Source organism: Sarcophilus harrisii, chromosome 2, assembly GCF_902635505.1.
Source record: "Sarcophilus harrisii chromosome 2, mSarHar1.11, whole genome shotgun sequence".
NCBI lineage: Eukaryota > Metazoa > Chordata > Mammalia > Dasyuromorphia > Dasyuridae > Sarcophilus > Sarcophilus harrisii.
Window position 1 is genome coordinate 290,256,908 of NC_045427.1, and position 19,504 is coordinate 290,276,411.

General features: G+C 31.4%; 1 pseudogene; it reads left to right on the forward strand.

Annotated features, from left to right (window-relative positions):
* The first annotated feature begins 16,864 nt into the window (after nucleotides 1–16,864).
* LOC111720347 lies at nucleotides 16,865–16,964 on the forward strand (annotated as a pseudogene).
* The last annotated feature ends 2,540 nt before the right edge of the window (nucleotides 16,965–19,504 follow it).

The window sequence follows — 19,504 nt, forward strand, 5'->3', positions numbered from 1 at the left end:
GTAAATAGGAAATTTGCTTATTTGGTTTTGTGTGTATATATATATATATATATATATATATATATGTATAATTTACATTTTCAACTCAGTACTGAGTTATTCCCTTCAAATATTTCTAATTCTTTTTTATTTAATATACTTTATTGATTTTCTTCTTATATTTTAATCCGTGTCTGAGTTTGACTTTAAACTCAGATCTTTCTAAGTCTTAGTATGGTGTTTTTCTTTATGCCAATTCTATGAGCTAAGTAGTACAGATAAATTTATAGATATTGGCATTCTTTTCAAAATTTTCATTTTAAAGAAAATGGAATTTTTATGTATCTATCTACATAGCTACAACATATTTTTTGTTCAATATTTAAGGCTGTTATTATTGTAAGAGAAACAGTATTAAGTAGTGACTAGCCAACTGCAGAGTCAGAATAATTGATCTGAAAAGCTACCATTTTTCTTTGTTCTTTCTTTCCTTCCTCCCTTCCTTCCTTTCTCCCTTCCTTCCTTCCTTCCTTTCTTTTTTTCTTTCTATCTTTCCTTCTTTTTAAAGTTGGTTATGCATTTTATTGATTTTGTTTATTATTTTTTTCTTTTTTAGCTTTTTTTCAAATATATGCATAGATAGTTTTCAATATTCATCCTTGCAAAACTATGTTTGCAAATTTCTATGTTTGGACACTGATGGATCAAAGGGTATGCACAGTTTCATAGCCCATATGGCTCCACAATATTATATTGCTCTTCAGAATGGTTGAATCAGTTTACACCTCCCCCAATAATATTAGTGTCCCAGTTTTCTCACATCCCCTACAATGTTCATCATTATCTTTTTATGTCACTTTAGTAAATTTGAGATGTTTGTAGTGGCACCTCAGAGTTGTCTTAATTTGTATTTTTCTGATCAATAGTGATTTAGAGTATTTTTTCATATGATTAGAAATGGTTTTAATTACTTCATCTGAAAATTGTTCATATCCTCTGACAACTTATGAGTTGGAGAATGGCTTGATTGCTCATAAATTTGAGTCAATTCTCTATTTATTTTAGAAATAAGGCCACTTTGTTCCATTTCTTACCAAGTTTTAAGCACTGAATAGTATGTTTCCTAAGACAAACTGATATCTGGAATATCTAGGAAAGACTTTAGCTTGAAAAAACTCTCACTGCCTCTAGGTCATCTCCAGTTGTCCATCCATCAGTTGCTGATCTTTATCTAACCAGTGGACTCAGATGGCTCCAGAGAAGACAGCCCTGTCTCAATTAAATCAAATTCATTTTCAGTTTATACCATTACCTTCCCAATGACATGGTCTTCTTGAGAATGAAGGACAAACAACAATAACATGTGTTTGTATGATGAGGTTGGTGACCAAATAATGAAGTTAGAGTCAAGGTACAAGACTCAAGGAACATGTGAACAATTTAAAATAATTTTTCTTTGCCAAAAGATACCTTTTATTTATAAGAAGAGATTAAGGACATAATGAAGAGCTAAAATATTCACTGGGAGTGATAAATATGAAATAGTGTCAGGAAAGCAAGAAAAGAGGTTTTAACAATTAATAAAGGAAAAGACAGATTCTATAGATTCCACAATTAACCATGAAAAAGTAAATATGCTATGAGGTGGCATTATGCCATTGACTGGCAGACTGGTTCTACAGAGGAGTTTAGCACCCTAAAAGAATTAGCTACAGCTAGGAGAAAGATCCCTTGAAGCATGGAGGATGGGGTGGACATAAAGACATCATGAGACAGAACTTGATGGCCAACTAACTCAAAAGTGATTCAGCAAAGATGGCAAAGCTTTTGGGGTTTGACATCACAATTTAGCTTTCTGATTAGATATAGTAAGATGGAGTTTCTAAAGACCTTCACAGGGATTAGACTTTTAGAGCTGAATCCTATCTGTGCCTTTCCCTGCTTGTCTTAGGGAGAAATATAATTTTATCAGTACTTCTGGCTTTCTCCACCAATACCATCAAGTTACCCAGGATTTCATTATGTATTATCTTCCCCAATGGATGATAAACTCCATTAGTTAGGCACTAAGGCATTTTGTTCTTTGAATCTCCATGTCTATCACAAATGCCTAGCATATGGTAGGTACTTAAATGCTTATTGATTGATTGCTTAATTTCTATAAAAATAATATAGAGCTGGACAGATCTTCCTTTCTACTTACTAGAAACAGATTCTTTTTTTTTTTTTTTTTTTTTTTTTTTTTTACCAAAAAAGCCCACCTTAGATATGGAAGCATGTTCCTAGATATCAGCCAGGAGTGAAAAGAAACTTGCTGAAGCAGCCCCAGAAATAAAAATAATAAAGTGTGGAAACAGTTATTCTAACTTGTCCAGAAACTCTGGGACATTGTTTGAGTTCCAGGAAAAGGTTTGGTCCCATTGAAAAAAAATCCTGAAAAAAGTAAATAAATCTCAGCTATCCCACCCATGTTCCCCCTAAAAGTGTTTTGTCTTTTACATAACTTTTGCCAATTAGTTTGGTTATATTTCATTCTTTATGTTTTCTTTATTTATTATTTTACTTCAACAAATAATAATTATAATAATGTATCTTTAAAAGGGGGGACCATTATTATTCTACCCTAGAAACTTTTTTTACCCCATGTCTTCTCGATCAAGGTTTTACTAGAGATGGTTTTTACTCTTAGAAATGAAAACTAATGATGAGAAGCAGTCTTGAAACCATACTATTGAGGTTCAGAAGGGACCCCATAAGGTTCAGGGTCACAAACAGGTGTCATGAGGTTTTTCAAAAGAATTTTCAGGCTTGAACCCATCTCCAAATCAAGGGACAAAGTTACTGTAATTGTAATGCCAATTGAAGCTGGCTAAATTCGAAAAGAATTTAGCAAAGAACTAGGAGCAGGAAGATAGATTTAAAGAAAAAAGAAAGATCAGGTGCTTCCTCTCACTGATATGCTAATTTTATGACTTAGAGCTAGATTTGAGGAGTGGTCTAAGAAGTGGAGTCAAAGAGTAGTTTGGTTTTCACTTCATTATTACCTTAGAAACTTTATTATTGAACAACAAATTGTTATCTGACAGCTAGCTTTGTTTGTGAACTACAGCACTCCCAAGGCCAGGTAGCCTTATGGTTAAGATCAGGTAGTGTAGGATTGCTGCTTCATCTCCCCTAGAAACAGTACTGTATCAATACTTCTTGCTTCCAAGAAATGAACAATGCTGATTTATCAGAGCTTGAGACAGTGATTAATGGTGATGAGGACTGACACTGACAACTAGATAAAAAAACTAGTCTGGGAGCAACACAGATATGTAGATATCATTTCTATTAATCTCTGTACATATCATGTGGAAAAAAAGGGAAAATAGATGTAAATATAAAAGTAAATAAATAAACAAGACAAGCTTTGCAAAGGGGATTATTTACAAGAACTGGTCTGCTTAAAAAGAGTTTAGTTCCTACCTTCTGTGAATCTTAAAAAAAGATTTTCTTCCCTATCAACACAAAGAGAAAAGGCAAAGAACACTAGACCAGCAAACAGAAGACCTGGCTTCAAATCTTATTCTTACAAGCATATAAGAAAATCTTTTAGCCTTTCAGACTCTCCATTTATTTTCTTGTCTATAATATTTCTATATTATATTATTCTTATTTCTATAAGAATAGCCTATCACATATCCCACAGCATTATTATGAGATTTTAGTTGGAGCCTCTATAAATTCCTTATTAACAAAATAGAAACTGGCAATTTCTATATTTCTATCATAAGTAAATTGTCTCTGTGTATCGTGTGTATTGATTCTCATTAAAAATATTTTTCAAGTTATGTTAACCACAGATTTGAGCTATTCCTTTAGGCTTGACCTTTAACAGAGATACCATACATAGAAAGATGAAAGGAATTATAGCTTAGAAGATCAAAGAGAAAGTGAGACTCCTATGTTCTCCTTCCCTCAAAGGGAATTGATCAACCAATAGGACCTCATTAAGAACCTACTAAGTGCCCTTAGGCACTATGATCAAGGGATATGTTTTCTCTGGTTAGGGCTTACTTATTTTAACCTCCACTCATTCCAGCTGGTTTCAGTTTCTGCACAACAATAGCAAGATAATAGCCATAATCATGAACATGATAAAAATAAGCACTCTTAATGTTAGTGATCACCACCATCAGCATCCACCAAAATCTCTCTTAATGTCTGTCCTCTTAGCGATGTGTTGGCACCAGTGTTGGCAGTGATACTGAGAGGAAATTGTTAAGCTTTCTCTGTGAACATTTACATTTCAAAAATTTGGAATCACTACAAATTGAAGCTTGATTCATTTTTCTATTGATTATCTATAAAATTATTGATTATATTAAGGCAATTTTAATAATGTATATTAAGTTAAAAGTGTGCCCTGATTATATTTCTGTTTTCAGAATGCTACTTGTTAAACATTTTACTAAACCTCAGTCTAGAGTAATCCCCTTGAGAGGAAACACATTTCATCTACTTACTCAATCTAGCAAGATGCAACTAGGGAATTTATTTTCTATCTACACAACCAGCTATTACAATAATGACCCTCTTGCATCTTAAACATAACCATTTATTTAACAATAAGGAAAGATAAATGATATTATATTTAAATTGATAATTTTATACAAAATATTTTGCTATATCAAAATTATGTATGTGTGCATACATGTCATAAACACATATAGAAAGAGATCACAGTTGCCCATCAATATATTCAATAAATGGTGATTTTATGCTGAATTTGAATGTTTTATCAATGAATTCCTCCATGTCTGTTTTAAATGAGAACATATCAATGGAAAGTTGATTAAGTTATAAGGTGTTCTTGAGCTTTTTGCCAGAAACTCAATGCGCTCATATGATGGAAATATATGACTAACTTCCACGTCTATACCTTCAGTTTCCATTACCACTATACAGACAGTTAAAAACTTAAACACCTCATATCTCTCCAGGGTCAACAATGGTCTAGAAGTAGGTAAATTCTTTTTGACACTGATGTCACTCCTCTCTTTCTACATAGTCTCTCCAGATTTCAAAGTCAAAATTCTAATATGGTTTTCCTCCTAACTCTGAATGCTCCTCACAATTTTTATTACACCTTTTCCTTCTAATCCTTTTAAGATGTCAATAATATTTTACCTTTCACCAGAGGTGGAAATGTTGCAACTGTTGAACAACAGTTGAATATTCAAAATAGTTGTTTTTGTTTTTTGTTTTTTAAAGGGATTCAGGATACACAAGTTTCATCTGCTGTAACATTTTCTCTATCAATTTCTTTGTTCTAGGCAACAAACAAAATAATAAATCAAGCCCTGATTTGTAGTATTTGTTGATGCCCATGGTACAAATGCTCACAATGAAAATTTAGCAATTGATTTTAGCGAGCTGGTTCTGCTTAGCTCCCACACACCTCTGCCTGCCTTGTACAATGGCAACCTACTCCATTTCTATTTCCATAGCTAAAAGTGATCCTTCCCTTGCTGATTTTTTTTATCCTTATATATTGGTCTTTTCTATGCATTTATATCATTCTACCTTGCATTGTAGACAGACAGACAGACACAGTCACACACATCCTCACAATACAAAGATTTTTAGTTTTCATAGTATTTTTTAAAAATTTAACCTAATATTAATTTTAATAGAAAATTTCTACCTTTCTTCCTTGTTCCCCAAGATTGTAAACACTTTTATATAAGTTATGTATGAGAAATATACACATATTCTCCAATTGGAGAGGCAGCCTTGGATAGTGTTTGAAGAACTGGAATAACTGAACATAAGTCCCATCTTTTACTAAGGATCTGGGTTGATAAGAAGCAGTTTTCTTATGTATAAATTTCCAATTCAAATGGACTTCTGATCAATTATTTATCCCTAACCTATGCCATTAGGTTAACTCACTAGGTTATATAATCCTTGAGGCAATGACTGTATAACCATTACTTCTTGTATTGCTTTTTTTGTTTTATTTTATTATATTTTTGGTGAGTCAATTGAAGTTAAAAGACTTGATTGAGATCATATAGCTAATAAGTGTTAAGCATCTGAGATCAGATTTGAACTTAGGTTCTCTTGATTTCAGTGTCAGTACTCTATCCATGTTCACTGTGCCATGTACTTGTCCCTACTCATTTTATTGTTAACCAACATATAATAGATAAAATATATATTTTTTAAAAAGAGATTAAAGAATCACATATTTAGAATCAGAAGATATTTCTCAGATAATGCATCCCAATCTGTCGTTTTTTTTTAAATGAGAAAACTGAAAATAAAATGCTTAATTAAATTATCAAGTGTCAAAGAAGTAATAATCTATAAAATAAGAATTTTAACTTAGGTCTTTGGACTCCAAATATAGTGTTCTTTCTGCCATATTATACCTTCTCAAAATAAATGAAATAGAATTTTGATCATTTTAATTTCTTTTTCTAAAACCCTCAATGACTTTTCAGAAGAGAGATTGGTCAATTATAGATTGCTAAGCTAGATCATCAATAGTTCTTTTAAAACTGAGTCAGGAGAAAATTCATCATAGGCTTGAAAGAAACCATAGACAGGTCAAGAGCCAAGGGCTTTAGAATTCCTGAAAACACTGAATGAGTAAAGCATGTTTTATTTTTAGCTGTAGTGATGTATGGGATATTCAGGGAGGACTAGCACTGAAATTCTATAACTTTGAGAAGAGAAACTGAAGTTGATGATTTTGTTCAATGCTGTCTCACTTAAATCCAATTCATGTATGAGTCAAGGCATCATCCTCTGATGTTGTTCGTTCTCTGAAAACAAAGGACAAACAACAATTTAGCATTATTTGGAAATCTAAAGTGAGGCTAGGTAGCAACTGGTTGACCTATTGGTAGGGAGTGTAAAACACGATGGAAAGATCACTAGGATAGGATTCAAATATGTGAGTTCTCATTTGAATCCTAATTCCATCACCTACTATTTGTGTCACCTTGTGAAAATCATATCATCCTTCATGGCATCAGTATTCTATTCTGTCAGATGAAACAGTTGGAAGAGAGAATTGATAAGATCCATTCCAAATTCAACCTTTTATATCATAACCCTATTAAAGGAGAATAAATATTACAGTTCAATTTTTATCTGTAACAGCCCAGATGCCAAATAGATAGATATACAGATGATAGATACATAAAGTTCCCAGAATGTCACCAGATGTATTCCCTGAAGAGAAACATCTTGATTAATTGGCATTAAATTAGATTAATTAATTACGATTAGTTAAATTTTGCTTGGAGAAAGGCTCTCTCATATGAAATTTAATTGAAAGCCTTATTCTGAGCATGAATAACCATTGTGTTACTGACACTCAGTAATGCTCAGATTTCTATAACATTTTGAATTTGATAAAAATGCTTTCCTATATAGAGCCTTATAAGATTATTACTGTTCTCCTATAAATGCAGAAGCTGATCATCAGCAAAGTTAAGTAACTTGCCTTTGGTCCCACCATCAATATCGCTTTCCTAGTATTTATTATGTTATTTGTTTTGCTTTCACTGGGTCTGATAGCATGATTTTTGTTGTTTTATTTTGTTTTGTTTCTGTCAACAAGGTTTATGATTTTTCTCAGACTCAAAAATGAAAAATAAAGCTCAAGAGAATAAAATGTTGAGCAATGTAAAGTTCTTGTAAGTTAATTGTGTTGTTATAACCATAGTTTTATATTTCAATAGAAATGTTGAAACAAAGGTCAAGTATTTCTAAATTCAACTCCCAGCATCGCTGTATATGACAGATTCTCAGTCATTCAGCAAAGAATAAAGCTTATAATTAATGTCACAGGGGACAGCTTTCATATTAATAGGAATAAAGTAGAAACACATGCATACTTATTTGGTTAAGAGACAATTAAGGTCTCAATCTAGCATTCAAAAAGTATTTATTAATGTATGTGTATGAAGGAATATATGTATGTATGTGAGTGTGTGTGTTTATATATATATATATATATATATATATATATATATATATAAGAGTATATATCATTGAGCATGTGTACCTATTTGTTCACACAAATGTATATGCAAACATTTTGAGAGAGATATGTATATATGTGTGTATATATGTACACATAATGTATGTATGTACTGTAACCAAGTTATATAGATATATATAGATATATATATCTATATATAAATATATATATGTGTGTATATCTATATCCATATAGATCTATATGTCTATGTAGATTTGAAATACTAAAAAATTCAAAGTAGATCCATTTTTAGGAATTTTATAGGAAAGGTGCCTGAATTATAGCACTGTAAAAGCTATAGAAAGATCACTTCCACAAAAGACAAGTCAGCTTCTCTTACAGGGAAGAATCAGATGTATACTAGTGGAATGAAGAAAGAAAACTTTAGTACTTTTCTGGTTTAAGTAACTAGTGATGCAAACTAGGTGCTAAATTTACTTGTTCATATACTGCTGAAGTGCAATGGTGTCATCTTTCTCTAAAATTTAGAACATAGGATCACTGTACAGTGATCTCATGATAATATATCAAGACAGATAAAACATTTTTTATAATAACAGCTGATATTTATAGAATGCTTTAAGGTTGGTGAAGTTCTTTCCTTATTTTGATATTTTATTTTCATAACAACTTTAAAAGATAGATAGTATTATTATCATTACCATTTTACAGATGAGGAAACTAAGTCTGACAAGTTTAAGTGGCTTTCCCAAGACAACATAGCTAGGTGGTGCCTGAGGCAGATTTCAAACCCAGATATTCCTGCCATTTAATTCTGTACTCTATCAGCCACACTCTCTACCTGCCTCTTAAAGGTATAGATGGTAATATTTGGATTTTATAGGCATTTACAGTGGATTTAAGGCTATGCTTATTTGCTTTAATCTATATGTCTATAATCTATACATCTCTTTCCAAACATCTAATATATATATAATTTGAAAATTCAACATTCTGAATTTTCTATAATCTGATTTTCCAATTTTGCTTTCTGGTGACCAAAGACAGAAAGCATTTTTCATGTATGTAACACTGATGAGGTGTATGGCCTTGTTTCCTTCAAGTAGAATTTATTGTGATAACTCCAATCTGCTTTGCTGTCTACCACTGAAGTATTTTGAGGCCTAACTGACAATATCAATAGGTAGGGATCATCAAGATGGTCAAAATGATTTAGTCACTTATGTGCTAGTCTAATTTGATGATTTTGTGTAGTGTCACAGGTAGTACATAAAATGTTAATTACTAAAAAATAATATTTTAAAATTGATGTTTGTTCATCATAAACTATATGAAAATATATAGGTCAACTTGATTAGAAAAGGAACATTAGTTGGCATTTAGATAGTACTTAAATTTTATAAAATATCCTGTATATTAGCTTTGTTAAATATCACAAAAACCCTAGGAAATAGAAACTACCAGTAATAATACATGATGAAACAGAGACTGAAAAGTTCATTGATTTGTTGAAGAACAACAGCAAAAAAAAAATAACAAGTTTCAGAAGAGGGTTTTGAAACTAACTGTCTCTGATTCAAAGATGAATGTTATCCACATTGTTACAGTAAACAGATCTCTTGTAACACTTTTAATTTGGGAATGTAACCTGATTTTGGAGGACCTATGGTCATGTAGACTTGGTGGATTGGAATATGTATAGGCACACATGTGAATCCCTAGATTTCAAGGTCCAAAAAAATCTCTTAAGGAGATTCATATGTGGGCTTTATGATAGGATGGAAAAGTAGAGAAGAATGAAAACTTCTTCAAAGTATAGCAGAAAATATTGGACAGGCACCCTTTCTTTCCTTCTATCTCCTACCCACCCAAAAACAGATGAATACCAATCTTTAACTGAAATCTTTCTGTAGAGCACGATTTGAAGTAAGGAGATGAGAGGACATGAAAGCCAGCACATAACAAGAGGTGACTTGAGCCAGTTAGAAGAGGAAAGTGGAAAAGCCTAGTAGAGATACATGAAATAATTTGAAGATAAAGCACTTTAGAGGCATCAATTGAAGAGAGCTTGCTCCCCAGAGTGTTTTGCTGGCAAAAGATTCCACTAATTTTACCTGCCAAATCATTTTTCTTTCTATCCTCTATTCCTTAAATCAATGTGGAGTCAGGGCAAGAAGAAAGAAAAATGTAATAAATTAAGCCAGTTTATTATATTATTGGAGCTTGCTATTCTAATGTGTATTTACATTTTCTGTTACTTGATTCTGAGAGTATCCCATAGTTGATAACAGAAAATTGTCTAATCGGTTTTCATTTGAAGTTTCGATATGAGGGGGAGGAGAGTCATTCATCCCATGGGAAAATGGAAACTTGAAATAATTAAAGAGGATAATTTTTTTCATATTTCTTTCATTTTTGATTAGACTCCAGAGAATACCCACTAGTCTGTCACTGAATTTGGAAAAAAAGAATGAGCAAAAAATGTATTCTATGAGTAATGTCAACTCTGAATTTACTTTTTGGTCTTGTAACACAGTATCTCACTGGGCCCCTAATGACATTCCACTATAAACACACACACGTGCAAACATATGAATGTGCACATACACACACACACACAGAAACACATTTATAGTACTTTTCTAAGAACAAGTTTTAATCATTTGAAAAATATTCTGCTAAAATTTTCTCTAAAGTAATAAACAATTTCTGGAGGGTTTGGGTTCTTATATGTACTTGTCTGGCTACTTGTATTATCTAGTGCTATTTGCTCTGTTTAAAATTATCTAAAATTTTATAATTCCACCTCTGACTTTATATTTATAATTCCACCTCTTATTTTCCTTACAAAATATTATTAAACTGTTATGAGTGATTAGCCTAAAAACTCTTGTTATTGCTGCATTGTAGTCCAATTAGTACTTTATATTTTCTTTCACTTTTCCCTTACTGAGATTTAAAAGAACATACTAGTACAGTGAATTCAAAGAGAGAGAGGAACTGATTTATTTTTTCTCAGATATGGATGAATTGTTCTCTCTCCTCCAGATTAGAGAATCAGATTAAGTGAAAATTAGATAAATTCATTATATCAAATATTATCATTGCCCTTACAAATAAAATACTTTCTAGTTACTTAAAAATTCATTGTTTATTTTAAAATTATCTAATAGTAGATATGGAAGGCAATTTTGCTTTAGGATAGGGGTAGTTTATCTTTTTAACAAGGTTGTTTTATTTTTTCCTTTCACTTTTCAGGTCTAATGGCTGATTTTGCTTTCATACAACTAATTTTCTAAGCGAGGTTAATTCATGGATAGTAGCAGCTTATAAAAAAGCTAATAATTATAATAATAAAATAAGCAGACCATGGAAATAGTCCTAGAGAAGAAATAATAGAAGATTTGAAATTATTCTTGTTTTCATTTAAATGTAGAGTACATATTATGACTAAAGACCAAATTCTGACCAATGCCCTCCCTGGGAAGGAACAATTGATAAAATAGCCATAATTCATGAGTCTATTCTCTTCTTAAAGGGACTTATGTTTGAATAACAAGGTATTATCTCAAAATTGATCAACTAATGAATATATGTTTGCATTTCAATAGTTTTTTTATTTTTCTTGTTCTTGCATTTTTAATCCAAGAACAAAAGATCATACAATTTTTTATCTCCTAAGATTAAACTAGAAGGATCTAATTATAGAAAACAATTCTGGAATAAAATGAAAACATAAATGCAATAAATATCTATTGTTTGTTTTTCCATCTCATCTTAGTCTACAGCATATCCTCATAAATATACATAGTAATTACAATCTCAAAATGGCTTCCATTAATTTTAGAAAGTAACCACACATCATCTTGATTGCCTTAACAATGGGGCAGAGTAAGGTTGAAGGGAAGGAAATAATTTGGAACTGATTTTTTTTAAAAGAAAATAAAATAATTGTTTTAAAATTCAAAAAAGGTAAAAAAGAAAACAAACCCTAAACAAACAAAATCAAAACATTAAAAATACCACAGTTTGAAGAAGGTTTATGACAAAGCCTGTCTTTTATAAAACAGGAGAAATTCTTTAATGAACATATTTAAAATAGAAATATTTTAAAAGAGTGATTTCAAGTAGCATTTTACACTAATTTACTGAGTTTGAAAAACAGTTAGACTGTATTTTTATTGCTATAATGAAAGTCCAGTTTAGAAGGCAAAACATCAATCTGTAGTTCCTGAAATCAGGATGATATCATACTTTCCCCAGGTCTATTTTCACAATGTGTAAATTGGGCTGAAAGTAGTGGTTTGTGGGTGGCATAATGCAAGGATGACTTGTATTCTTAAAATTTTGACACAAATTCTTTATCTATTTTAGAAATAAGTACTTTATCAGAAACATTGCCTGTAAAGATTTTTTCCCCAACTTTGTTTTTCTCTCTTAATCTTGTTTCTGTTGGTTTTGTTTATGCAAAAATCTTTATAATTTAATGCAATCAAAATTGTCCATTTTGCCTTTCATAATGTTCTCTAGTTCTTCTTTGGTCCTAAATTCCTCCAATATCATAGGTAAAATTTCCCTTGTTCTCCTAATTCGTTTATGGTATCATGCTTTATGCCCAAGTAATGTACCCATTTTGACTTTTTTTTTTTTTTTTTTGGTATGGGGTATGAGGTACAAGTCTATAGTGAGTTTTCAGAAGCTGGAGTTTATGTCATGTACTGCTAAGAAAAAGGTTAATTCTTTTCTAAACCTATTCAATTTTCTCCAGAGGTCTATCATATATAGGTTTTCTATGATTCTATTAATCTCCCTAGTTCTTTCTTGTTTATTTTGTTATTAGTTTTTTTTTTTTTTTCTGATTCTGAGAGGGGAAAGTTGAGATACCACTAATATAGTCTTGCTTTCTATTTATTCCTGTAAGTGGCTTAAAATCTTCTCTAGGAATTTGATTGTTCTACCACTTGGTACATACACATTTAATATCTTTACTATTTCATTGTTTACTTTGGCTGAAGCATAATAAATTATGCTCTTGGCTCTATGTCTCTCTATATCAAATATTTTTCTTATAAATCCTGCATGTTGCATAATTCCATTTTTTAATCCACTTAGTTAGGTGTTGGTCAATGCCTAGTTTCTGCCATACTATTTTCCATATTCCCCAGCAACTGTTTGTCACTTTTCTCAGAGTTGGAGTACTTCTATTTATTAAACACTAGATTACGGTAGTCACTGACTACTGTGATTGTGAACCTAACCTATTTCATTGATCATCAACTCTAATTCCTTAGCCAAAGTCAAATGGTTTTGATGACTGCTGTTTTATAATATAGTTTTAGATCTGGTATAGCTAAGTCACATTCATTTGCAGCTTTTCCATTAATTCCCTTGAAATTCTTGACCTTTTCTTCATCCAGATGAACTTTGTTATTATTTTTTCTAGTTCTATAAATAATTTCTCAGAAGGTTGATTGGTGTGGCACTGGATAAGTAGATTAATTTATTTTTTTCATTATATCAGCTCAGCCTACCCAGGAGCACTTAATATTCTTTCAATTGATTAGATGTCTTTTTTGTGTGGAAAGTATTTTTGTAATTGTGTTCATATAGTTCCCTACTTTTTCTTGCCAGATAGACTTTGAAATATTTTACATTCTCTACAGTTATTTTAAATGAACTTTCTCTTTGTATCTCTTATTGTTGGAATTTGTTGGTAACATATAGAAATGTTAATGATTTTGTGGATTTATTTTGTATCCTGCAACTTTGCTAAAGTTGTGAATTTTCTCTAGTAGTATTTTAGTTGATTCTCTAAGAACACCATCATATCATCTGCAAAGAGTGATAATTTGGTTTCCTCATTACTTACTCTAATTCCTTTAATTTCTTTTTTTTTAATTGCTAAGCTAACATTTCTAATACAATATTGAATAGTAATGGTGATGAAGGCAACCCTATTTCACTGCTAAACTTATTGGGAATGGTTTTAGTTATAATAGATCTTTAAGAGATACATGTCATAAAAGCCCCTTAAAACATTTAAAAATATTATATACAAATTAAAAATTTAAGTTACCTCAGATAATTTTTGTCATACTTGTATGTATATTCTTATAGTATCTGAAACCATATTCATTCTTAGACATAAAAAGGAATAAGGTAACACCAAGTGGAAATGTTGTATTAAATTTTGAATTAACTGTGGCTAAATGAAATTACTGTCTTGAGATACTATATGCCCTATATCCAGCTCAAACTGATATTAGAAGATAGTAGGAATACAAGATGGAAATAGGATAACCATTAATCTCTTAAATTTCTATATGTTACATGGATTAAATGGAACACAGATATGTATATGCCTGGAATGATATTTAGTTTCATTTAATCATGGAGGACAGCCTGTACTACTTTGCTACAAAAACTAGTATAGCCTGCTTCAAAATACCTCGTGAGCTATTGTAATTATTTTTTCTTATTTCTTATTCAAGACTGTTGATTGAACCAGGATGTGGATGAGTCAATAATAAATGTTCAAAATGAGATATTAAAGGGAGAGAGACATGGGGAATGTGTAGCCATGTCTCCTCTCTGGTAGAGTAAGCATATGTTAAAGTGATTGAAGTCCAAAATTTAATTTTGTGAAAAGAGCCCCCCTCTCAATCCTACAGTACCATAAAGATCCTCATAAATATTTCCATGCTGGAGGAGAGAGCTTTCTATTTCCAAGGCAGAAATTCTTTAGTGTATAGAATGGTATAAAGATTATATAATTCTACTCTACTGAAATACTTTTCTCTTCCTTTTTACTTGAACTGATTTCAGTAGAGTAACCATGTATTAAGAATTATGACATAGCAGAACAAGGGACACTTTCAGAATCAGAAATAATAATAATATCTCTATAAAGTGCTCTAAGTTTACAAAACATTTTAGTAGATGTTATTATTTGGATAATAGCTAAGTGGCACAGATGATAGGGTCAGGTCTGGAGTCAGGAAGACTCATATTCCCAAGTTCAAAGTTGGCCTCAAACACTTGTTGGATGGTCCCAAGAAAGTCACTCTATCCTGTTCGTATCAGTTTTATTATCTGTAAAATGAGCTAGAGAAGAAAATGACAAATCACTCCAGTATTTTTGCCCAAAAAATCCCAAATGGGTTCACAAAGACTGAATAAAAATGACTGAACAAACTCATTATGTTTCTTATAGATGAAAGGAAACTAAAGTTAAGAAAGGTTGTTCAAAGTCACACAACTAATGAGACAGAATTTGAATTTGGGGTCTTAATCACTCCAAGTTCAATACTACGACTTAAGACCAAATAGAACTCAATAAAGTGTCAATCTCCATCAATATAAGGAATATTCTTATCTGAAAGTTCTCTATATCAATTCAGTTTATTTTCCTACCTATATTGAACCATTGCCATGTTAGATATTACATTGCCTTTTGAACATGTAGAGGATAGAAGCAAAGACTCAATAAGCAAGAAGAAAAAGATAATGTTTTAATTTCTGTCACTATAGATGTGTGTATATGTATGTATACACACACATAAACTATATATATATATATATATATATATATATATATACACACACACACACAGATAGAGAGAAAGAGAAAGAAAGAGAGAGAGACAGAGAGAGAGAGAGAGAGAGAAAGAGAGAGAGAGAAAGAGAGAGAGAGAGAGAGAGAGTTCAATGGAATGAGCTACTAGGTAGTCTGTGGTGGTGTTCTTTTTTTCTAAAATATGATCATTCTCTCTAGGAGCAGGTTTCTTGGGAGGTTTCTGGAGGCAGCCTTTGTTTCGGTTCAGAGTAATAATCACCTCAAACGCAGCCAGCTGATAAAAGTTAAGTCTTTTATTGTCTCTTCCAAAATAGCCCGGTAAGCTTTCTTAGAGGCCTATCTCCCTCCTTGGTTCCAAGAGCTCTTGCAGCTTGTCTGCCAGCTTCAGTCTCCAGCTCTCTCTGAATCTTGATTCTACTCTCTCAACTGAAGTCTGGCTCTCAATCTCTTCAACTAACTGACTTCTGGCTTTCAATCTCTTCAATTAAATCTTCACTGACTTGTGGCTCTCAGTATCTCCAACTGAACTCCTCCCTGAGATTGAGAGCTTCTTATATATGATCTCTTAAAGGTTAAAGTCAACCCAAAGGTTGACTCCTCCTCTGAGAGAGTGGGGAGGTGTAAACTTGTCTCATACTGAATACTGACTTGTGAATCTCCCAAACTTGTGAACTGTGTGAGCTAATGTATGAACTCTCAAAGGTGTAAACATAAGCATTGTTTCTATCAATTCTAGTGACTTAACACCTTGTAAGAATTCTAACAGTAGTCCAAGAGTGGAATCCTGCTGAATATTACCTTCATCCTGTCCTATATAATAGCCAAGTAATAATTGAGATGACTTATCTACCCCCTGTCCATGCTGCATTTGAAAATGAACTTGGTGTGGTGGAATGGTTTGCAGAGACTTCCTTAAAACAAAATCCATTTCCCCCAGGGACTAATATGCTATAGAATATTGTATACCCTCAAATTTTCAGGAGAAATTTTTTTGGCACATGCTACATGTCTAAAAGTTAATATTCCTTTATAAAAGTTAACCAAGGTTAACTGGTTAAGTGGAACTGGACTACTAATAACTTCATACATTTGTGAGGAAAACCTGAAAGAAGTGCTGGAATCAATAGCATTAAAGAAAGTTAACCTCACTGCTTCTTCACAGATACACCTAGAAAAAACATTGAGGGGAATATGTAGTTCTTAGATCTCTAAGCAGAAGATAAACCAGTCTTCATGTGGAGTAAGACCAGAAGCAATCCCATATATGTATGTATAATAATACATACACAAAATAGAAACATGATGTCATTTTCTTAAAACTATGTATATTGAAATGGGAATGATACAAAGATCAACATGTCCCTACATAAGGGTGACACTCAGATTTATTAAGGATTTCATATATTTGTAGGCTGTCAGGACCTTAGCTTAGACCATCTAAAGCTTTATTACCTAACACATTAAAATGGACATATAATCTAAATGATGAAATTGTCTAAAAAACAGAAAGGAAGCAGACTTAATTATTCTCACTATTATTGGAAAAAGATACATTAATTGCACATGAAATAGAAACAATTACAAAAGATAGATAACTGATAATATAAAATTAAATTAATCAAATTAAAATTAAAAACTTCTATACAGAAAATAAATTAACACACCCAGGATAAAAAGGAAAAATGGTTGAATGGAAAAAAAGACAAATCTTTGTATCATATTTTTCTGATTAGGGTTTGGTGTGCAAGATGCATAAAAACATATATATTCTCTATATAATATATACATGAAATATATTTTAGATTTTAGACAATAAATGTATTAATATATAATTGATGAAACTGGGAGGTTATGCAACTATTTTGGAATTATGTTAATAAAGTGATTATGATGACCATAGCCTTTCAACAAGATACTTGGGCTTATGATTTAAGGAAGTTATTAATGAGAAAAACATTTCTCATTATTTTTGGGAATTTGGGAAAGGTTAAACAATTGTGGTACATAAAGACAATGGAATATTATTATGCTGTGAAAAATCATAGATGTGATGGAGATAGAGAAACAAAGAAAGATCTATTTGAGCTAATACAGAATAAAATAAAGGAAGAAGACAATGTACAGAGTAATTAAAACAATGGAAATATTGACACACCAAAAAAAAGTAAATATAACAGAATTATAAAGATCAAACAGAACTTTAATAGACAGTTAAGAGAAAACATCCCTGCCAACATTTGTAAAAATGTTATATATTGCCTATGTTTTGGGAATTTTTCAATGAATTCTTTCAATAAGATGAGTTTTTTTAATTATTAAGATGGTAGGTGGTAGAGGAGTAAAGAAATTGGGGCTGCCTGCAGTGATTTAATAAATAGAAGACAAATAAAACACTTATTTTAAAAATAAAGGATGTTAATCTTTCAAGAAGAGATAGACTAGAAGACTAGAGACTAGAAGCTGAGACAATCAAGAAAATACTCTCCTAAAAAGTAATTCTTACCCTAAGTCTTGAATATGACCACAGGTTGGAAGTGGACACAGAGCATATTTCAAAATTGGGCGTCAACTAATATAAAGACACAGAGACTGAAAATGAAATACTGTGCATGAAACAGCAAATACAATTTGAATGAATTATAGAGTATATGAAGAGGCAGTCATATGAAAAAAGTTCTAGAAAGGTAGAATTGGGACAAGTTGTAAAAAGCCCCATGTAATAGAGGAATTTATATTTGATTCTAAAGGTAACAGGGAGCTAGTGGAGTTTATTGAATAAGTATCATCAATCTTTCACTTTAGGAAAATCGAATGGGTGAATGTATGAAGAATGTGTTGGACTATTATTCCTATTTAAAAGTTGAAAAAACCAAGGCTCTTAGAGAGTTAATGATTTGTCAATAGAAATTTCAACCACAAAATTTCATCCTATAAATTTCTGATTCAAAATCCAGTCATCTAAAGTTGTTTTATTTTTATTCAATAATATTTTTTATTTCAAATTCAGTAATTAGAGATCTTATATAAGTGAATGCCATGATTCACTTCTTTTTGGCTGAAATTTTTGCACAAAAGCATGTTTCCACAGTCTTCTTTGTAATTAAAATTCTTTACATATTTATGAATGACTATTTATTAACAGTATGATTCAATAGAGAACTTTTGCATGCTCCTTATAAATGGTCATATATTTAAATGCAAGTCAATGACATTAGAGAAAACATTGTCATTTTTAATGTTAAAAGGATAGAATTTTTGCTATAATATAATCTATAAAAAATTAGTTCTTAAAGGTGATGAAAAACTACAAACTTCTGAGTCATGTGATGGGATCCAAAATAGTCCTCACTAAAAGATAAAAATAAATGCTAAGAGACTTAATTTTAATATGGATTCAGTTCTTTGTACCAGTGTCACAATCCCTAAGAAAATCGAAACATTTTGGTATTGCAGCATATCCAATTAACAATGAGAATTGATTTTCAAAAAGAAATGAAAAAAATCATATTTTTTATTATTATAGCTTTTTATTTACAAAAAAAAACAAAACAAAACATATGCATGGATAACTTTTCAACATGGACCCTTACAAAACCTTCTGTTGCAACTTTTCCCCTCCTTCCCCCAGCCCTCTCCCCCAGATGGCAGGTATTCCAATTCATGTTAAATAGGTCAAAGTACATGTTAAATCCAATATATGTATATATATTTATTCAGCTATCTTGATGCATAAGGAAGATCGGATCTAGAAAGAAAGAAAAAAATACCTGAGAAGGAAAACAAAAATGCAAGCAAACAATAACAGAAAGAGTGGAAATGCTATGTTGTGATCCACAATCATTTCTCATAGTTCTCTCTGGGTGTAGCTAATTCTCTTCTTTACTGAACAATTGGATTGGTTTGAATCATCTCATTGGTGAAGAGATATCAGAGTTGATCATCTTATA